The sequence below is a fragment of the Anomaloglossus baeobatrachus genome, chromosome 3, assembly GCF_048569485.1.
Source record: "Anomaloglossus baeobatrachus isolate aAnoBae1 chromosome 3, aAnoBae1.hap1, whole genome shotgun sequence".
NCBI classification, from domain to species: domain Eukaryota; kingdom Metazoa; phylum Chordata; class Amphibia; order Anura; family Aromobatidae; genus Anomaloglossus; species Anomaloglossus baeobatrachus.
Genome location: NC_134355.1, coordinates 11,012,450 through 11,035,759, shown reverse-complemented (window position 1 = coordinate 11,035,759; position 23,310 = coordinate 11,012,450). Strand labels below are relative to the sequence as shown.

The window sequence follows — 23,310 nt, the reverse complement described above, 5'->3', positions numbered from 1 at the left end:
GTGATGTGCATCTCTGTAATGAGGAGGGGTGCGGTGTAATGACATCAACACCCTATATAAGGGGTGCTAAATTATTAGGCAACTTCCTTTCCTTTGACAAAATGGGTCAGAAGAGAGATTTGACGGGCTCTGAAAAGTCCATATTGTGCGATGTCTTGCAGAGGGACGCAGCAGTCTTGAAATTGCCAAACTTTTGAAGCGTGATCACCGAACAATCAAGCGTTTCATGGTAAATAGCCAACAGGGTCGCAAGAAGCGTGCTGGGCAAAAAAGGCGCAAAATAACGGCCCATAAATTGAGGAAAATCAAGCGTGAAGCTGCCAAGAGGCCATTTGCCACCAGTTTGTCCATATTTCAGAGCTGAAAGGTTACTGGAGTATCAAAAAGCTGTGTCATACGCAGGAAGGAAGGCTGAAAAACCACCACCTCTGACCAAGAAACAGAAGATAAAATGTCAAGACTGGGCCAAGAAATATCTGAAGACTGATTCTTCACAGGTTTTATGGACTGATGAAATGAGAGGGACTCTTGATGGGCAGATGGATGGGCCGAGGCTGGATCAGTAAAGGGCAGAGAGCTCCACTCCGACTCAGACGCCAGCAAGGTGGAGGTGGGCACTGGTATGGGCTGGGATCAGCAAAGATCAACTTGTAGGACCTTTTCGGGTTGAGGATGGAGTGAAGCTCAACTCCCAGACCTACTGCCAGTTTCTGGAAGACAATTTCTTCAAGCAGTGGCACAGGAAGAAGTCGCTATCGCTCAAGAAAAACATGATTTTCCTGCAGGACAATGCTCCATCACATGTATCCAACTACTCCACAGCGTGGCTGGCCAGTAAAGGTCTAAAGATGAAAAATAATGACATGGCCCCTTGTTCACCTGATCTGAACCCCATAGAGAACCTGTGGTCCCTCATAAAATGTGAGATCTACAGGGAGGGAAAACAGTCCACCTCTGGGAGCAGTGTCTGGAGGCTGCTGCGCGCAATGTTGATGGAAAACAGATCAAGCAATGACCGAATCTATGGATGGTCGGCTGCTGAGTGTCATCAGAAAGAAAGGGGGCGATATTGGGCACTCATTTTTGTGTTTTGTTTTTGCATGTCAGAGATTGTTATTTCTAAATTTTGTGCAGTTATATTGGTTTACCTGGTGAAAATAAACAAGTGAGATGGGAATATATTTGGTTTTTATTAAGTTGCCTAATAATTCTGCACAGTAATAGTCACCTGCACAAACAGATATCCTCCTAAGATAGCCAAATCTAAAAACCCCTCCAACTGCCAAAAATATTAAGCTTTGATATTTATGAGTCTTTTGGGTTGATTGAGAACATAGTTGTTGATCAATAATAAAAAAAAATGCTCTAAAATACAACTTGCCTAATAATTCTGCACCCGGTGTATGTGAGAGTCGGAGTCGTGGAGTCGGTGCAAAGGAAATGGAGGCGTTGGAGTCGGATTCGCAGGTTTGGCTTACCGACTCCACTGCCCTGGGGCCCATCCACACAAGTAGAGAAATATCAGCGTCAGGCGGTATTATCAGAGTAAATGATCTGTACAGAGATTTGCATGTGATGAAAAATGTGCAATGAATCAATATGGACAAACCACTCCAGTGCTTTGTTTTTTTTTACAGCATTAGGGTAGGTCTTTAAATGTAAGCCCTCTGTTCCCTGTGATACAGTCATATGAAAAAGTTTGGGCACCCTTATTAATGTTAACCTTTTTTCTTTATAACAATTTGGGGTTTTGCTATTTCAGTGTCATATATCTAATAACTGATGGACTGAGTTAATATTTCTGGATTGAAATGAGGTTTATTGTACTAACAGAAAATGTGCAATCTGCATTTAAACAAAATTTGATCGGTGCAAAAGTATGGGCACCTCAACATAAAAGTGACATTAACATTTTGTAGATCCTCCTTTTGCAAAAATCACAGCCTCTAGTCACTTCCTGTAGCTGTTAATGAGTTCCTGGATCCTGGATGAAGGTAGATTTGACCATTCCTGTTTACAAAACAATTCCAGTTCAGGTAAGTTTGATGGTCGCCGAGCATGGACAGCCGCTTCAAATCATCCCACAGATTTTCAATGATATTCAGGTCTGGGGACTGGGATGGCCATTCCAGAACATTGTAATTGTTCCTCTGCATGAATGCCCGAGTAGATGTGGAGCGGTGTTTTGGATCATTGTCTTGCTGAAATATCCATCCCCTGCGTAACCTCAACTTTGTCACTGATTCTTGCACATTATTGTCAAGAATCTGCTGATACTGAGTTGAATCCATGCGACCCTCAACTTTAACAAGATTCCCAGTGCGGCATTGGCCACACAGCCCCAAAGCATGATAGAACCTCCATCAAATTTGGCTGTGGGTAGCAAGTGCTTTTCTTCGAATGCCGTGTTTTTTTGCCTCCATGCATAACGCCTTTTTGTATGACCAAACAAATCAATCTTTGTTTCATCAGTCCACAGGACCTTCTTCCAAAATGTAACTGGCTTGTCCAGATGTGCTTTTGCATACCTCAGGCGACTCTGTTTGTGGCGTGCTTGCAGAAACGGCTTCTTTCGCATCACTCTCCCATACAGCTTCTCCTTGTGCAACGTGCGCTGTATTGTTGACCGATGTACATTGACACCATCTGCAGCAAGATGATGCTGCAGGTCTTTGGAGGTGGTCTGTGGATTGTCCTTGACTGTTCTCACCATTCTTCTTCTCTGCCTTTCTGATATTGTTCTTGGCCTGCCACTTCTGGGCTTAACAAGAACTGTACCTGTGTTCTTCCATTTCCTTACTATGTTCCTCACAGTGGAAACTGACAGTTTAAATCTCGGAGACAACTTTTTGTACCTTCCCCTGAACAACTATGTTGAATAATCTTTGTTTTCAGATCATTTGAGAGTTGTTTTGAGGAGCTCATGATGCCACTCTTCATAGGAGATTCAAATAGGAGAACAACTTGCAAGTGGCCACCTTAAATACCTTTTCTCATGATTGGATACACCTGCCTATGAAGTTCAAAGCTCAATGAGGTGACAAAACCAATTTAGTGGTTTAGTAAGTCAGTAAAAAGTAGTTAGGAGTGTTCAAATCAAGAAATTGATAAGGGTGCCCATACTTTTGCATCGGTTAAATTTTGTTTAAATGCGGATTGCACATTTTCTGTTCGTACAATAAACCTCATTTCAATCCAGAAATTTTACTGAGTCCATAATTTATTAGATATATTAAACTGAAATAGCTGTTGCAAAACCCCAAATTGTTATAAAGAAAAAACTGTATATGACTGTATACTCATTTCCCTGTGTCTTGACACTGTTTATCAGCGTCGCTCCAGTCCTGTGGCGCTATTTTGTGCCTGTAACTTGTTTTCTTCAGCGCTCTATTGGGAGACCCAGACAATTGAGACAATTGGGTGTATAGCTACTGCCTCCGGAGGTCACACAAAGTATTACACTAAAAAGTGTAAGGCCCCTCCCCTTCTGGCTATACACCCCCCGTGGGATCACGGGCTTACTCAGTTTTAGCTTTGTGTGCGAAGGAGGTCATACATCCACGCATAGCTCCACATTGTATAGTCAGCAGTAGCTGCTGACTATCTCGGATGGAAGAAAAGAGGACACATATAGTGTCCCCAGCATGCTCCCTTCTCACCAGATGGTGTTGCAAGGTTGAGGTACCTATTGCTGGTACAGAGGCCGGAGCCCCACATGCTGTTTTCCTTCCACATCCCCTTGGAGGGCCCTGTGGAAGTGGGATCTGTCGGCCTCCAAGCCCTGAGGCCGGGCTCCATCCACAGACCCAGAAGAACCTGATGGATGTGGAGCACGAGTACTATCAGGGACAAGGCCCTGCATCGGTCAGGTACTCGGTGTCTCCGGCAAGCACAGCACGCTCCGGGCTTGCTGGGCGTTATAGTGCGCCGGGGACATTAGTGATGGGCTTATGTTGCTGCAGCCATGGCTGAGCGACGGGTCATGTTTAGGAACTTGCGCCGACCGCTCATACGGCGGCGGCGCTGATGTGACTTGTAGTGCGCCGGGGACTTGGCGCCGACCGCGCTTTTACGGCGGGGGCGCCTGTAACTTTAGTCCCCGGCTTCTGAGGCCTGGCACCGCTTCGTTCCCGCCCCCAGCCCTGCCAGTCAGAGGAGGGGCGGGACGCTGTACAGATCTCAGCGCAGGGAGCTGGAGTCTGCTTTGCATTCTCCAGCCCCCTCTCACTGAACACAGTGAGATGCCGGGTTCCCGCTCTTGGCTGGGGCTCGCCCACGGCCCGCCCCTCTGCACAGGACGTGGAAGAGAAGCCGGCAGCCATTATGGTTTCCACTCTGGGAGAACGGAACCAGGCACAGGTTTTTGAGCGACCTCATACTCGCGCTGGGCGGGCGATAGGCAGTACTGGTCCCACTAATACTGAAGTGGGCTTTTGAACTGTGTGCGGATATGCGATGCAGCACTGTACTGTCGCTATTCTGGGCATACTCTCCTAGATGGCTAGACAAGTGTTCAATGATTAGTCTGCAGTGTTTGTTGGCAGTTTTGGCAACAGCAAAGTGCCAAGGCACAAGCTTTCATTGCCGCTTCGTTTGCAGGTGCTGCAATTGGGTTTATTGTCATGCTATACATGCACTATATGTCGTTTTTCTTGGCTAATGCACCTAGTTAAACAGACAATAGCAGCAGTAAGGCAAGGCTGCCAAGGCACAGGCTCTCAATGCTGCTTGATTTGCTTGTACTGCAGTGTTTTTCTGTCATGCTTGTCTGCTATACATTTCCTGTATGTCGCTATCCTTGCCTCATGCTCCTAGTTAACTAGACAACAGCAGCAGTAGAGCAGTGGTGCCAAGGCACCAGCTTGCAAGGCTGCTGCATTTGCATGTGCTGGCAGTGTTTACTGTCATGTTTGTATGCGATACATTCACTGTATGTCGCTATCCTTGTCTCATACTCCTAGATATATAGACAATAGCAGCAGAAGGCCTAATGTGCTAAGCCACAAGTTTCAATGCTGCGTGTACTACATGTGCTGAAGTGTTTACTTGTACTTCAGGCTTGTATGCTATACATTCACTGTATGTCGCTATCCTTGTCTCATACTCCTAGATATATAGACAATAGCAGCAGAAGAGCTAATGTGCCAAGCCACAAGTTTTCAATGCTGCGGGTACTACAGGTGCTGAAGTGTTTACTTGTACTTCGTGCTTGAATGCTATACATTCACTGTATGTCGCTATCCTTGTCTCAAGCTCCTGGATAAATAGACAACAGCAGCAGAAGAGCTAATGTGCCAAGCCACAAGTTTTCAATGCTGCGTGTACTACATGAGCTGAAGTGTTTATTTGTACTTCATGCTTGTATGATTATTTACTGTACGGTCGCTATCCTAGGCTATGCACTTAGATAGCTAGACAACAACAGCAGAAAAAGAAAAGGCCAATGAGGACTTTATATGTTGCTTGTACTGCATGTAATACGAGTCTAGGACCCCAGTGCGGGCAATTGCTTGACCGGGGTTTTCGGCTATATGTGGTTAAAAGAACCACCTGTGCTTCCTGTCCAGAGACAGGGACGAAATTGCAGTTTTTTTCCGCTGTTATATTGGCTGTGACTATGGCTGACATCTTACAGTCTGGCAGCCCACGCAGACCTTGGGCAATATAGTTGCAATGCCCCTGGCCACCATGATTTGAGGAGCAGCTCAAGGCTCCAGGGTGGTTTTCACGCGTCCCAGGGGGCAGGCTCCGACACGGACGTCAGTTCAAGAGGGCCTAAGCAGGCTCGCTGGGAATAGCCCTCGACTCCATCAGTGAAAGAGTCAGCTTCACAGCAGGGGAGATCTCTTTTCTAATATCGCAAGCAATTGCGTACTCGTCTGGCCCTCTGATCCTAGAGATGCAGTCCAGAAACGCAACGCTTTTCACGATAAGCGTTCTCCGACCGTATTAATGAGGCACTCTCCTCCCTGATTGGACAAGCGCTAGCCCAGGTCCAAATGTGGATCTCCCGATCTCCAGGCTTGCAGCTGGATCTATAGTTGTAGTGGTGGATGGGGCTTCACGTCAAAATGCCATTGACAGATAGATAGGTTCTGGCCGCAATCTGTCTATGAAGCTATCGGCAGGTCGGTTGCTCCGGCAGTCGCAGCCGTGAAGGCACTCCAAGCTATTTCAGATAGTGTTGCGCAGAGGGACGCTGTCACCGGTACATCTCGGTCTCAGCAGCGTCTGTAATCTCGCAATCGCCGCATGGCGAACCATGCTGTTAAGGCTGTCCGAGACTCTACGAGCCGGACGGCGGTGGCATCGGCCATCTCCGTATTTTTTACGCAGAGCCTAGTGGTTAACAGATTGGATCAGATGCTTCTTCCAACAAAGTGCTTAACCAGGTTGCCTTTATCTAGTGATAGTCTGTTGGTAAGGGTTGAATGAATTCATTCAACTGTCCAAAACGACTCAAAAGGCCCAGAAGGGCATAGATTCCTAGCAGGCTCAAGTACGCCCGGGGAAGGCAGCCGGAGGAATCGCTACCAAAGCGTTTTTTTCTCATAATTTTCAGCCTTCTCACTCCGCAACCGCGGGGAGCAGACTCCCCCGCTTTAGCGACATTTACCTACCACAGGTCAAAGGCCGGTGAGAGAGAGTCAGTTTGTCTCAAACTACCTCTCCGACCGAGCCGAGGCTCTTCTGCAGGCAGGACGAGTGGTAATCCCTGTTCCTCTTCAGGAACCAGTTACGCCTTTTGCTTCGACCTGGTCGTGGTGCCAAGATAGGACGGCTCCTTCCGTCCCGTTCTGGAATTTAAACTGCTTAACAAGCACGTGACAACCAGGCGGTTCCGGAGGGAATCACTCCGCTCCGTCATTGCCTCACTGTCTCAAAGAGTTTTTCCTAACATCCATAGACATTAGGATGCTTATCTCCACGTGCCGATTGCTCCAAGGCACCGGCGTTGGCTACGGGCATATTTCGTTTTGTAGCCCTACCCTTCGGCTGGCGACAGCCCCACGGGTTTTTCACCAAGTTCATGGCAGCAGTGGGAGCAGTCCCGCGCTCTTACGGTCACTCTGTGATCCCTTTCTTGGACAATCTACTTGTCAAGGCACTCTCTTTTAGAAGCATGCCAACACAACCTGAACATGGCGCTGGACCCTTCCCAGAGTTTCGGGGAGGTCTTTGACTTCTTCTAAGTTGAACCCAATCGCTGGCATATCTTGGCATAGAGTTTTCACACTCTCTCAGTGATAGTGAATTCCGCTGGACAAACAGCGTTCACTACAGACGAGGGTGCAGTCTCTCCTTCAAGGAGGCGCCTCATCCAGAGGCGAGCCTTTTCACGCAGTTTCATCTGCGTCCGCATCATTAGAAGATTCTTCGCTAAGGGGAAGGAAGTCGATGTTCCTACACAGTAACGTCCCCCTTTCACAGACGGTCAAAGACCGTCTTCAGAGGAGTCCACTCTTCAACTCAGTGGTCTAGAGCTCTGGGCAGTGTATCTTGCACTGCAAGCTTTCCTGCAGTGGCTGGAATGCAATCAGAACCGAATTCAGTCGGACTATCCACAGCGGTGGCGTACACATTCCGGACGTACAACACTAGGAAGCAAGTCTTCCTCAGTCGCGAGGACGTGGACGCAGGGGAATGGGACCTGCTCCCGTTTGGCTTCAAGAAATCGGTAGCCGCGGGATGAGGACGGACGTCGACATCATGGCGTCTCGGCAACTACAAGGTCTCGATTTTCATGGCGGGAGCTCTGGCGACAGGCGCCTTGGCTCAAGATTGGTCGCAGTTCCAGCTTCCGATTGCTGCCGCACTATTCTCGTCGCCCCAGACTGGCCGAGGAGGTTGTGGTACCGAGATCTGTGGCATCTCACCGTCAGTCGACTGTGAGCATTACGTCAGGGTCACAATGAGACGGGCTCGCCAGCCGCGGTTTGCCAAGATATTCCACAACTCGTGGAAGATATTCTTATCTTGGTGTTTTGCTCAGGGAGTGTATCCCTGGCCATCGGCTTTGCCTACTTTGCCTGCCCTCCTGCACTCTGGTCGGGAAAACGGTTGGTCGCTCGGCTCCCTTTAAGGGCAAGTCTCGGCACTATCCGTGTTGTTTCAGAAGCGTCTAGCACGTCTTCCTAAGGTGCGCACGTTGCTACAGGGAGTGTCATATTGTGCCCCCGTACGAGCGGCCGTTAGATCCATGGGATCTGAACGAGGTACTCGTTGCTCTCCAGAAGCCGCCTTTCGAGCCTCTGATGGGAGTTTCCCCTTTCTCGCCTGTCACAGAAAGTGGCTTTTCTAGGGCGATCACGTTTCTTCGGCGAGTGTATGAGCTGGCAGCTCTGTCATATCAGGCTCCCTTCCTGGTGTTTCACCAGGACTAGGTAGTGTTGCGCTCCATTCAGGAGTTTCTCCCTAAGGTAGTATCCGCGTTTCAGCTTAATCAGGATATATCATTACCTTCATTTTGTCCTCATCCGACTCACCGGTTTGAAACGGGTTTACATTTGTTAGATCTGGTCAGAGGACTCAGAATCTACTTTTCCCGCACGGCGCCTATGCGCCGATCTGATGCACTGTTTGTCCTTGTCGCTGGTACGCGCAAGGGATTGCAGGCGTCTAAAGCCAACATGGCTCGATGGCTCAAAGAACCAATTCTTGAAGCCTACCGTTCTGCTGAGCTTCCGGTTCCATCAGGGCTGAAGGCCCATTCAACCAGAGCCGTGGGTGTGTCCTGGGCATTACGCCACCAGGCTACGGCTCAACAGGTGTGCCAGGCAGCTACCTGGTCGAGTCTGCACATTTTCACCAAACATTATCAGGTGCATACCTATGCTTCGGCGGATGCCGGCCTAGGTAGAAGAGTACTGCAGGCGGCAGTGGCCTCCCCGTAGGGGAGCGCTGTCTTGCAGCCCTATCAAGAGGTATTTATTTACCCACCCAGGGACAGCTTTTGAACGTCCCAATTGTCTGGGTCTCCCAATAGAGCGCTGAAGAAGAAGGGAATTTTGTACTTACCGTAAATTCCTTTTCTTCTAGCTCTTATTGGGAGACCCAGCACCCGCCCTGTTGTCCTTCGGGATTCTTGGTTTGTTGCGGGTACACATGTTATTCATGTTGAACGGTTTGCAGTTCTCCGATGTTATTCGGAGTGAATTTGTTTAAACCAGTTATTGGCTTTCCTCCTTCTTGCTTTGGCACTAAAACTGAGTAAGCCCGTGATCCCACGGGGGGTGTATAGCCAGAAGGGGAGGGGCCTTACACTTTTTAGTGTAATACTTTGTGTGACCTCCGGAGGCAGTAGCTATACACCCAATTGTCTCAATTGTCTGGGTCTCCCAATAAGAGCTAGAAGAAAAGGAATTTACGGTAAGTACAAAATTCCCTTCACTTGCATGAAGTCAGAACTTACGTCACAAGCTCTCAATACAAGTCTATGAGACAAGAACTAAGCCAGGAGGACGCCAGAATGAAGCCAAAATGAAAAAAAAAAAAGCCAGGACTAGGCTCTCATAGACTTGTATTAAGCTGTGACCACTGGTGCCTCCACAAAACAATGGAGCTGTGACTGGTCATAAATAACAGAAGACAGGCCAGAGTGGCAGTGGCATAATACAGGGGTCAGGGAATTAGATATAAAGCATCACTCCAGTAGGGAAATATAAAAAAACACTGTGGTGCATTAATCTCCGCATCGTTCACTGAGTTCACACTGTCAGATATATCATAGTGTAGAAGAAACTCTCATCGAGTGAGAAAAAGTGTCCATCTTTATTGTGCAATCAACGAACGAGCAACAATTATTTTTATTTTTGGGATGGACAACAACGCTCAAAAATGGGGGGGTCTAACGTCCCTAAAGTGGAAAGCTTGACTGTAAGAGAGGGGTAAAGGGATAGATTTATTTTTATTTTTGCATTGTATCAATTAAGAATAAAGATATATATAAAAAAAAAATTATATGTATGATTAAAAAGTATATACTGTATGTACATATAAAAAAGACATAAAAAAATTATATATATATTATATATATATATAAAAAAAATCTTTATGTATAATATATACAAAATATCTAATATGTAAATGTATAGGTACCTGTAAAAGATGGGGGGGGGCACGGGGGAACCGCTAGGAGCAAAAAAAAGGGAATTTTGTTTACTTACCGTAAATTTCTTTTCTTCTAGCTCCTATTGGGAGACCCAGACAATTGGGTGTATAGCTTCTGCCTCTGGAGGCCACACAAAGTATTACACTTTAATAAGTGTAACCCCTCCCCTCTGCCTATACACCCTCCCATGGACCACGGGCTCCTCAGTTTTGGTGCAAAAGCAGGAAGGAGAAAACTTATAAATTGGTCTAGGGTAAATTCAATCCGAAGGATGTTCGGAGAACTGAAGACCATGAACCATAAGAACACTTCAACATGAACAACATGTGTACACAAAAGAACAACTAGCCCAAAGGGCACAGGGGTGGGTGCTGGGTCTCCCAATAGGAGCTAGAAGAAAAGGAATTTACGGTAAGTAAACAAAATTCCCTTTTTCTTTGTCGCTCCATTGGGAGACCCAGACAATTGGGACGTCCAAGAGCAGTCCCTGGGTGGGTAAAAGAATACCTCACTCGAAAGAGCCGAAAAAAAACGGCCCCCTCTTACAGGTGGGCAACCGCCGCCTGAAGGACTCGCCTACCTAGACTGGCGTCAGCCGACGCATAGGCATGCACCTGATAGTGCTTCGTGAAAGTGTGCAGACTAGACCACGTAGCTGCCTGACACACCTGCTGAGCCGTCGCCCGGTGCCGCAAAGCCCAGGACGCACCTACAGCTCTGGTAGAATGGGCTTTCAACCCTGAAGGAAGTGTAAGCCCAGAAGAACGGTAGGCCTCGAGAATCGGTTCCTTGATCCACCGAGCCAAGGTTGACTTGGAGGCCTGAGAGCCCTTACGCTGGCCAGCGACAAGGACAAAGAGCGCATCTGAACGGCGCAGGGGCGCCGTGCGAGACACGTAGAACCGGAGTGCTCTCACTAGATCCAAAGAGTGCAAATCCTTTTCACACTGGCGAATTGGATTAGGGCAAAAGGAAGGCAAGGAGATATCCTGATTTAGATGAAAAGGGGATACCACCTTAGGGAGAAATTCCGGGACAGGACGCAGAACCACCTTATCCTGGTGAAACACCAGGAAGGGGGCTTTGCATGACAACGCTGCAAGCTCAGACACTCTCCGAAGAGACGTGACTGCCACTAGGCAGGCCACCTTCTGCGAAAGACGGGAGAGAGAGACATCCCGCAGAGGCTCAAAAGGCGGCTTTTGAAGAGCCGTCAGGACCCTGTTAAGGTCCCAAGGTTCCAACGGACGTTTGTAAGGTGGAACTATGTGGCAGACCCCCTGCAGGAACGTGCGGACCTGCGGAAACCTGGCTAGACGCTTTTGAAAAAACACGGAGAGCGCTGGCCCTTGATAGAGCCGAGGGACAAACCCTTGTCCACTCCAGATTGAAGGAACGAAAGGAATGTGGGTAAGGCAAACGGCCATGGAGAAAAACCGTTAGCAGTGCACCAGGACAGGAAGATTTGCCAAGACCTATAATAGATTTTGGCGGACGTTGGCTTCCTGGCCTGTCTCATGGTGGCAATGACATCCTGAGATAACCCTGAAGACGCTAGGAGCCAGGACTCAATGGCCACACAGTCAGGTTGAGGGCCACAGAATTCAGATAAAAAAACGGACCTTGTGACAGCAAGTCTGGGCGGTCTGGAAGTGCCCACGGTTGACCCACCGTGAGATGCCACAGATCCGGATATCACGACCGCCTCGGCCAGTCTGGAGCGACGAGAATGGCGCGACGGCAGTCGGACCTGATCTTGCGTAGTACTCTGGGCAGCATTGCCAGAGGGGGAAACACATAAGGCAGTCGAAACTGCGACCAATCCTGCACTAACGCGTCCGCCGCCAGAGCTCTGTGATCCTGAGACCGTGCCATGAAGGCCGGGACCTTGTTGTTGTGCCGTGATGCCATGAGATCGACATCCGGCGTTCCCCAGCGGCGACAGATCTCTCGAAACACGTCTGGGTGAAGAGACCATTCCCCCGCGTCCATGCCCTGACGACTGAGAAAATCTGCTTCCCAGTTTTCTACGCCCGGGATGTGAACTGCGGAGATGGTGGAGCCTGTGTCTTCCACCCACTGCAGAATCCGCCGGACTTCCTGGAAGGCCAGACGACTGCGAGTGCCGCCTTGGTGATTGATGTAGGCGACGGCAGTGGCGTTGTCCGACTGGATTCGGATCTGCCTGCCCTCCAGCCACCGATGGAAAGCCAATAGGGCTAGATATACTGCCCTTATCTCCAGAATATTGATCTGAAGGGACGATTCTATCGGAGTCCAGGTTCCTTGAGCCCTGTGGTGGAGAATAACCGCTCCCCAACCTGACAGGCTCGCGTCCGTGGTGACCACAGCCCAGGTTGGGGGTAGGAATGATCTTCCTCCCGACAGAGATGTGGGTAGGAGCCACCACTGAAGTGATGTTTTGGTCGCGAGGGAAAGAGCGACGTTCTTGTCGAGGGAAGCCGCACTCTTGTCCCATTTGCGGAGAATATCCCATTGGAGTGGTCGTAGATGAAATTGTGCAAACGGCACTGCCTCCATAGCTGCCACCATCTTCCCCAGGAAGTGCATGAGGCGCCTTAAGGGGTGTGATTGACTCCGAAGAAGTGATTGCACCCCTGCCTGCAGAGAAAGCTGCTTGTCCCGCGGTAGCTTGACTAACGCTGGCTGTGTGTGAAACTCCATCCCAAGGTAAGTCAGTGATTGGGTTGGTGTCAACTTGGATTTCGGGAAGTTGATGATCCACCCGAACTGCTGGAGAGTCGCCAGAGCGACGGTAAGGCTTTGTTGACACGCCACCCGAGAAGGGGCCCTGACTAGGAGATCGTCCAAGTAGGGGATCACCGAGTGGCCCTGAGAGTGTAGGACCGCCACGACGGATGCCATGACTTTGGTGAAAACCCGTGGGGCTGTCGCCAGGCCGAAGGGCAATGCGACGAACTGGAGGTGTTCGTCCCCGATGGCGAAACGCAGGAAACGTTGATGTTCGGGTGCGATCGGCACATGGAGATAAGCATCCTTGATGTCGATGGATGCCAGGAAGTCTCCTTGTGACAACGAGGCGATGACTGAGCGGAGAGATTCCATCCGAAACCGTCTGGTTCTCACATGTCTGTTGAGTAGATTGAGGTCCAGAACGGGACGGAATGACCCATCCTTTTTGGGCACCACGAACAAGTTGGAGTAAAAACCGCGACCACGTTCCTGAGGGGGAACGGGGATCACCACACCTTCTGACTTCAGAGCGTCCACTGTCTGGAAAAGTGCATCGGCCTGAGCGGGGGGTGGGGAGGTTCTGAAGAAACGAGCCGCAGGACGTGAGCTGAACTCTATCCTGTAACCCTGAGACAGAATGTCTCTCACCCATCGGTCTTGAACATGTGGCCACCAGGCGTCTCCAAAGCGGGAGAGCCTGCCACCGACCGAGGATGCGGCTAGGGGAGGCTGAGAGTCATGAGGAGGCCGTCTTGGAGGCAGTGCTTCCTGCGGCCTTTTGGGGGCGTGACTTGGACCGCCACGCATAGGAGTTCCTCTGGCCTTTCTCCGGCCTGTTGGACGAGGAGGATTGTGGCTTGGCGGAGGGACGAAAGGACCGAAACCTTGATTGTATTTTTCGTTGCGGAGGCTTCTTAGGTCTGGACTGGGGTAAGGAGGATTCCTTTCCCTTGGATTCCTTAATAATCTCATCCAATCGTTCGCCAAATAAACGGTCGCCAGAAAAAGGCAGACCAGTTAAGAACCTTTTGGAAGCCGAGTCTGCTTTCCATTCGCGCAGCCACATGGCCCTGCGGACTGCCACGGAGTTAGCGGATGCTACAGCCGTTCGGCTAGCGGAGTCCAGGACAGCGTTCATGGCGTAGGAGGAAAAGGCAGACGCCTGGGAAGTCAAAGACGAAACATGCGGAGCAGAATTCCGTGTGACAGCATTAATCTCAGCCAGACAAGCCGAGATCGCTTGGAGAGCCCACACAGCGGCAAAGGCCGGGGCGAAAGACGCGTCCGTGGCCTCATAGATGGACTTCACCAAGAGCTCTATTTGTCTGTCAGTGGCATCCTTCAGGGATGAGCCATCTGCAACAGACACAACGGATCTAGCAGCTAATTTGGAGACTGGCGGATCCACCTTGGGAGAGTGAGACCAGCCCTTAACAACTTCAGATGGAAAGGGATAACGCGTGTCAGTATGCCTTTTAGCAAAGCGCTTGTCCGGGACCGCCCTGGGCTTCTGGACAGCATCCCTGAAGTTAGAGTGATCAAAAAACGTATTTCGCGTACGTTTGGGGAACCGAAACTGGTGTTTCTCCTGCTGCGAAGCCGACTCCTCCACAGGAGGAGGCGGGGGAGAGAGATCCAACACCTGGTTGATGGATGAGATAAGATCATTTACTAAGGCATCCCCCTCAGGTGTATCAAGGTTAAGGGCGAAGTCAGGGTCAGAGCCCTGAGCTCCCACATCCGCCTCGTCTTCCTGAGAGTCCTCCGAGCAGCGTGAGGAAGACGGGGAAGAGTCCCAGCGGGACCGCTTTGCCGGTCTGGGACTGCGGTCCGGGCAGGAGTCCTCCGCCTGAGACCTAGGGGCCAACCTAGGAGCGCGCTGCGGCGCGGACCGAGAGGGGCCTGGAGGAGACAAGCTAACCGGAACCGGGGCCTGTGAAGGGACCAGACTGGATTGCAATGCCTCCAGGAGCCTAGAAGACCATTTGTCCAAAGACTGTGCCATGGATTGAGAAAGGGACTGAGAGAGTTTCTCAGCAAAAGAGGCCAACCCCTGTGACTCTGTCCCTGCATGTTCAGGGGGAGCAGGGGGGTCTACCTGAGCCGAGGGGCCCACCAGTGCCCGAGGCTCCGGCTGAGCAAGCGTGGCAGGAGTTGAACACTGCTCACAGTGAGGGTACGTGGATCCCGCAGGCAACATAGCCCCACAAGAGGTACAGGCTGCGAAAAAAACCTGTGCCTTAGTAGCTTTGCTCCTTGTGGACGACATGCTGTTGTCTCCTAGGAGAGTGACCAACTGAGGGTATATAGGGACCAAGGTATACGGACTGACCGAACAGATATATATATATTTATTGAATAAACATATATATATATGTATCTATACCGGCACCCCAGGAGGGCCAGCACCGGGTGACCGGTGTGGCTTACCGACCGCTAACGAGCGGAGTGTGTCCTCCAGATTCCCTGCCTTGGATCCCCCGGAGCTGCAGAGCTGTTCACTGAGAAGCATCCACCGGCAGAATGCCAGAAAATGGCCGCCGGAGCTCTCAGGGGAGGAGTGGAGCCGGGGGCGGCGCCAGCCAAGGGCGGGAATCTGGGGTCCCCACAGTGGTCAGTGAGGGGGCGAGGAAGACATGCAGGATGCTCCAGCCCTCACCTCCGACGTCATGCCGGAGAACCCGCCCTTACCCCTGACAGGCAGGCGCGGGGGCGGGATTTTTGTGACTAGGCCCCGGTGAAGCCGGGGACTAAATTTGAGGCCGCGGCCGACAAGCAGGCACGGTCGGCGCGGAAGTCCACCGGCCTTCTCAGTTCTAAAAGTACCGCGGCTCCCGGGAAGAAGGTGCGCTCTCTGTACGATCCCCGACAGGGATACAGAGTACCTTTAAGTAGCAGGGCCCGGTCCCTGGGGTAGAAGAGGCTCCGGTCCGGCAGGTTCCCTCAGGGGCTGCGGATGGAGCACGGTCCCAGTAAATGGAAGACCGCTCAGGATCCCACTTCTCCCAGAGCCGCTAAAGGATGGTGAAGGAGACGGCATGTGGCTCCAGCCTCTGTACCCGCAATGGGTACCTCAACCTTAACAACACCGCCGACATAGTGGGGTGAGAAGGGAACATGCTGGGGACCCCGTGGGGGTCCTCTTTTCTTCCAACCGACATAAAAAGTCTGAGAATTCATTAGTGGATGTGTGCCTCCTTCCACACAAAGCATAAAACTGAGGAGCCCGTGGTCCACGGGAGGGTGTATAGGCAGAGGGGAGGGGTTACACTTTTTAAAGTGTAATACTTTGTGTGGCCTCCAGAGGCAGAAGCTATGCACCCAATTGTCTGGGTCTCCCAATGGAGTGACAAAGAAATGAAAAGGAGAGTTGGTGCGCAGGAACGCCGAAGGAAGACGCGTACCTCCCATCCTCTTCCACTTGGCGTCTCACTGTGCTGCGCTCTAAGCGGCTTTCTTCAGCGTTCCTGCTCATCATTTCAGCTGACCACACTCCAGACTGACTAGCCTGCCCCACAACCATCTGATGGTTAGGTAAACCTCTCGGCATCGCAGCCAGCCACCAGCTGACCGCCCAACCTTACCGCTCTTGACTGCCCCATAAGGCCCCAACATACTTTACCCCATCCCCGCAACACTCCATACAGTTCAGCCCCAATAATGGAGCACTTTGACTGGCACTCCTCGAGCCTCCAGTCCCCACCAGCCATCTCCAAGCTCACTAAAACGTTTGCTATTTGACAGCACACAAGGATAAACACCCTGCACCCACACAGGTAAGCCTTGGCCTTTTACCCTGCACGGAGTACAGATCAGTTCTTTGTGCATCAATGTCTCAGTGTAATTATTAATATCTTTTTCAAGTGATATACTTTTTATATGTACAATTTCTATTTATTTTTATAAATATAAAATATATGGTTTATCTGCATTCCAGATCTCAGCACCAGTTCTCTGAATATCCATTTATTATCACCCCCTGCCAGGACCCACTCAGGACAAATACCATATCAGGTATCCGTACTCGCCACTACCGGGACCATTTTCTATGTTAGGCCTCGCTTCCACTTGCGATTTGCGCGGACAAGTGCAATGTGATAAAACATTGGACTGCTCTTACTCTAGTGCAAAACTATGGGGCAGTGTCCATCTGTGATTGATTTCTCATGCCATATCAGCATGCAGAATGGATCGCAGCATGATGCGTTTGGCAGCAAGTCTCGGCTCACACACCCCCATATAAGTCTATGGGAGCGTGTGAAACATTGCACTGCACTCACATGTCATCCGACTGCAGTGTGATGTACGCAGAGACAGGCAGCGGAGGAGATGTGGAGAAAGTGCTCCCTCCATCTCCTCCACAGCTGTGATACAATTGCAAGATTCTACATTGTATTCCCTAAGCAATTTAGACACAACTACACACCTTTTATTTTCAGGAACCCTCTTCAGGTGTTTCCTCTGGAATCGTTCCCTCTCCCCACCACCTGTCCAGAACCTATACCCCCTCTAATAAAACCGCTACCTATCTATTCAATATAGACCTCTTTCACTTTTGGTAGCACAGGCACATATACATTCATTTACATTCATTCTTGGTTGTTTTTCAATTTTTGACAGTTTTCACGCCTACCAAGGCAGTTTTCAACTCCCTATCTGGGTACCTGAATCAGGGAATCGTCATGAGACACTCTTTTATCCAACTATATTATAAAATACATATATTTTTAAAAAATGATCAAGTCTCAGATGTTAGATTTGCTTCTACATTCACACCTTTTAATCCAGACATAACCACTTATCCCGGACCCCCTTTCATCGAGTGAGCGCGGTAGTCTCCAAATATTATTGTTAACAATAATTTTTCACATATCTAAACAATTTTATGCAGAATATACGAGTGTTGTGGGGGGGGGGGGTGGCAGTGATGCACATTCAGCAGACACCCGAGACTGCAAGGCACAGACCCAAATCCTGGACTATCCTGCTGTATCCATGACAATTGGGATTAGAGAAGAGATTTCTTTTCTGGCTTTGCACATCTTTTACACAGAAAAAACAAACATTCACTTCAATATCATGCTTTTTTTTTTCCTGGTAACGGTCACACGGACACGGACCTTACACACGGACACACATAAAGCACATGGATGTCACTAGGATGTACAAAATGGACTGTGCAAAACGTGCATTTTAAACAAGGACGTGTGAAAGAGGCCTTAATTATCTCCTCTTGTAAATTAGATCGGACACCATAAAATATGGAGTTATCAGTTAGTTAAAATAAGGATCTTAAATACAAAGGTGAGTATTTGGGAAAGGAGAAAACACCTAGCATTGTGTCTACCTCTGTTGCAATAGACAATTCACATTTCAAGTGAGTTAAATATAAGCTAATCTAAAAGAAGGGAATTTTGTTACTTACCGTAAATTCCTTTTCTTCTAGCTCTTATTGGGAGACCCAGACGATTGGGGTATAGCTACTGCCCTCCGGAGGCCACACAAAGCACTACACCAAAAGTGCAAGGCCCCTCCCCTTCTGGCTATACCCCCCCGTGGTATCACGGGTACTCCAGTTTTAGTGCCAAAGCAAGAAGGAGGAAGCCAACAACTGGTTTAAACAAATTAACTCCGAGTAACATCGGAGAACTGAAAAACCGTTCAACATGAACAACATGTGTACCCGCAAACAGCAAAAAACAATCCCGAAGGACAACAGGGCGGGTGCTGGGTCTCCCAATAAGAGCTAGAAGAAAAGGAATTTACGGTAAGTAACAAAATTCCCTTCTTCTTCAGCGCTCTATTGGGAGACCCAGACGATTGGGACGTCCAAAAGCTGTCCCTGGGTGGGTAAAGAAATACCTCATGTTAGAGCTGCAAAACAGCCCCCCCCTACGGGGATGTCACTGCCGCCTGCAGGACTCTTCTACCTAAGCTGGCATCCGCCGAAGCATAGGTATGCACCTGATAATGCTTGGTGAAAGTGTGCAGACTCGACCAGGTAGCTGCCTGACACACCTGTTGAGCCGAAGCCTGGTGCCGTAATGCCCAGGACGCACCCACGGCTCTGGTTGAGTGGGCTTTTAGCCCTGAAGGAACCGGAAGCCCAGCAGAACGGTAGGCCTCTATAATTGGTTCTTTGATCCATCGAGCCAAGGTGGCTTTAGAAGCCTGCAACCCCTTGCGCGGACCGGCGACAAGGACAAAAAGTGCATCGGAACGGCGCATGGACGCCGTGCGGGAAATGTAGATCCTGAGTGCTCTCACCAGATCTAGCAAACGCAAGTCCTTTTCATACCGGTGAACCGGATGAGGATAAAAGGAAGGCAAGGATATATCCTGATTAAGATGAAACGAGGATACGACCTTAGGGAGAAACTCCGGAATGGGGCGCAGCACTACCTTGTCCTGGTGGAACACCAAGAAGGGAGCCTTGGATGACAGAGCTGCCAGCTCAGACACTCGCCGAAGCGATGTGATCGCAACAAGAAACGCCACTTTCTGTGACAGGCGAGAAAAAGAAACTTCTTTGAGAGGCTCGAAAGGCGGCTTCTGGAGAGCAACTAGTACCCTGTTCAGATCCCATGGATCCAACGGCCGCTTGTACGGGGGCACAATATGACAGACCCCCTGCAGGAACGTGCGCACCTTAGGAAGACGTGCTAGACGCTTCTGAAAAAACACGGATAGTGCCGAGACTTGCCCTTTAAGGGAGCTGAGCGACAAGCCCTTTTCCAACCCTGATTGCAGGAAAGACAGAAAAGTGGGCAATGCAAATGGCCAGGGAGACACTCCCTGAGCAGAGCACCAGGTTAAGAAAATCTTCCACGTTCTGTGGTAGATCTTAGCAGAAGTTGACTTCCTAGCTTGTCTCATTGTGGCTACCACTCCCTGGGATAAGCCTGTTGACGATAGGATCCAGGACTCAACGGCCACACAGTCAGGTTCAGGGCCGCAGAATTCTGATGGAAAAACGGCCCTTGAGACAGCAGGTCTGGACGGTCTGGAAGTAACCACGGGCGGCCGACCGTGAGATGCCACAGATCCGGATACCACGATCTCCTTGGCCAGTCTGGGGCGACGAGTATGATGCGGCTGCAATCGGATCTGATCTTGCGTAATACTCTGGGCAAGAGTGCCAGAGGCGGGAATACATATGGGAGGCGGAACTGCGACCAATCTTGCACCAAGGCGTCTGCCGCCAGAGCTCTTTGATCGCGCGACCGCGCCATGAATGCCGGGACCTTGTTGTTGTGCCGAGACGCCATTAGGTCGACGTCCGGCACCCCCCAGCGGCGACAGATTTCTTGAAACACGTCCGGGTGAAGGGACCATTCCCCTGCGTCCATACCCTGGCGACTGAGGAAGTCTGCTTCCCAGTTTTCTACGCCTGGGATGTGAACCGCGGAGATGGTGGATGCTGTGTCCTCCACCCAATTCAGAATGCGCCGGACTTCCTGAAAGGCTTGCCGGCTGCGCGTCCCTCCTTGGTGGTTGATGTATGCCACCGCTGTGGAGTTGTCCGACTGGATTCGGATCTGCTTTCCTTCCAGCCACTGTTGAAAGGCTAGTAGGGCAAGATACACTGCCCTGATTTCCAGAACATTGATCTGAAGGGTGGACTCTTGCGGAGTCCACGTCCCCTGAGCCCTGTGGTGTAGAAACACTGCTCCCCACCCTGACAGACTCGCATCTGTCGTGACCACTGCCCAGGATGGGGGCAGGAAGGATCTTCCCTGAGACAATGAGGTGGGAAGGAGCCACCATTGTAGAGAGTCCTTGGCCGTCTGGGAAAGAGAGACTTTCCTGTCTAGGGAAGTCGTCTTCCCGTCCCATTGGCGGAGAATGTCCCATTGAAGTGGACGCAGATGAAACTGCGCAAAGGGAACCGCTTCCATGGCTGCCACCATCTTCCCTAGGAAGTGCATGAGGCGCCGTAAGGGGTGCGACTGGCCCTGAAGGAGAGATTGCACCCCTGTCTGTAGGGACCGCTGCTTGTTTAGCGGAAGCTTCACTCTCGCTGCTCGAGTATGGAACTCCATGCCAAGATACGTTAGTGACTGTGTCGGTGACAGATTTGACTTTGGAAAGTTGATGATCCATCCAAAAGTCTGGAGAGTCTCCAGCGTAGCCTGTAGACTGAGTTGGCATGCCTCTTGAGAGGGTGCCTTGACAAGTAGATCGTCTAGGTAAGGGATCACCGAGTGTCCCTGAGAGTGCAAGACTGCTACCACCGCCGCCATGACCTTGGTGAAGACCCGGGGGGCTGTCGCCAGACCGAATGGCAGAGCTGCGAACTGAAGATGGTCGTCTCCTATCACAAAACGTAGAAAACGTTGATGTTCTGTAGCAATTGGCACGTGGAGATAAGCATCTTTGATGTCTATTGAGGCAAGGAAGTCTCCTTGAGACATTGAGGCAATGACAGACCGGAGGGTTTCCATCCGGAACCGTCTGGCGTGCACATGTTTGTTGAGCAGTTTTAGGTCCAGAACAGGACGGAACGAGCCGTCCTTTTTTGCGTCCTCTGAGTCCCCTTGGACGAGGAGAATTGTGTTTTGCCCGAACCTCGAAAGGACTGAAACTTCTGCTGCCACTTTCTCTGCTGAGGTTTGCTTGATATGGGCTGGGGTAAAGAGGAATCTTTACCCTTGGACTGTTTAATGATGTCAGCCAATGGCTCGCCAAACAGTCTATCTCTAGATAAAGGCAAGCTGGTTAAACATTTTTTGGAACCAGCATCTGCTTTCCAGTCCTTTAACCACAATGCCCTGCGCAAAACTACCGAATTGGCAGACGCCATTGAGGTGCGGCTGGTAGATTCTAGGACCGCATTGATAGCGTAAGAGGCAAACGCAGACATCTGCGAGGTAAGGGACGCCACTTGCGGCACCGCTGGATGTATGATAGCATCCACTTTTGCTAAACCAGCTGAAATAGCTTGGAGTGCCCATACGGCTGCGAATGCTGGAGCAAACGACGCGCCGATAGCTTCATAGACAGATTTTAACCAAAGGTCCATCTGTCTGTCATTGGCATCCTTAAGTGAAGCGCCATCCTCCACTGCAACTATGGATCTAGCTGCAAGCTTGGAAATCGGGGGGTCCACCTTTGGACACTGGGTCCAGCGCTTGACCACATCAGGGGGGAAAGGATAACGTGTATCCTTAGAACGTTTAGAGAAACGCTTTTCTGGATGAGCGTCGTGTTTCTGGATTGATTCTCTGAAGTCAGAGTGATCCAACAGAGCACTTAATTTACGCTTGGGATAGAGGAAACGAAACTTCTCCTGCTCTGCAGCTGCCTCCTCTGCAGAAGGAGCTGGGGGAGAAATATCCAACAGTCTATTGATGGCTGAGATAAGATCGTTTACCATGGCGTCCCCATCCGGGGTATCCAGATTGAGAGGGGTTCCAGGATTAGACTCCTGATCACTCTCTTCAGACACATCACAGGGAGACTGATTGCGCTGAGACCCTGAGCAGTGTGATGACGTTGAGGGTCTTTCCCAGCGAGCCCGCTTGGGGTGGCTGGGGCAATCATCTGAGTCATTATACTCATCCTGAGAAGCCGGGGACCCCCTTGCAGTCTGGATTAAATCCAACTGCGGAGGATTAGAGGACATAGACCTCGCCGTGTCCATAGACTGAGCCCCAGGCATGGATTGCAAAGTTTCCAGGATTTTTGCCATAGTCACAGACATATTAACCGCAAAAACTGCAAAGTCTGTCCCTGACACCGGGGCAGGACTTACAGGCGTCTCAGCCTGGGTCACTATCTCTCCTGACTCCGGCTGGCGAAGCAGCACCGGATCTGAGCATTGCACACAATGGGGGTCCTTGGAGCCTGCTGGTAGAGCAGCCCCACATGCAGCACACGCAGTGCACACAGCCCTAGCCTTGGCAGCTTTGCGTCTTGTGGATGACATGTTGCTGCCTCCTCAGAGCGATCTGGGGTATCCAGCCAGGAAGCGACCTCACAGTGCAAGAAATCAATAAATATCTATGTCCAGTGACACAGTACACTAATACACAGTAAGGCACTAGAGGGGCCAGCTGAAAAGCCGCTTACCGCCCGCTTAAGAGCGGGTGTGTGGTCTCCCAAAGCCCCTCAGTCTAGGTCTCCCAGAGCCTTGCGTCCTTCCTCCAGCCAGACATGCATGTAATGGCTGCCGGCGTCCTGAGAGAGGAAGGGGGGCGGGCCCTGGGCGTTCCTGACCAAGAGCGGGAAGCCTGCTTCCCTCTCTGCCTAGTGAGAGGGCTGGAGCATGTAAATCAGGCTCCAGCCCTCCTCGCTGCCGTGAAACAGCGTCTCTCCCCTACCCTGATTGACAGGGTGGGGGCGGGAACGATCGGAGCTGCCGGCGTCCTAGGCCCAAAAGCCGGGGACTAGAGTTATAAACGCCGCCGCCGTAAAAGCGCGGTCGGCGTATCCCCGGCGCACCACAAGTCACAGCAGCGCCGCCCGGTCCAGTGAGGGTCGGC

At 50.6% G+C, this 23,310-nt stretch overlaps 1 protein-coding gene across 1 annotated transcript in view; it reads right to left on the bottom strand.

The window, feature by feature from the left end:
* The window catches only part of DNAH8 (dynein axonemal heavy chain 8), a 593,387-nt gene that overhangs the window by 220,563 nt on the left and 349,514 nt on the right, over positions 1-23,310 (bottom strand). The gene's annotated exons all lie outside the window — the stretch shown is intronic.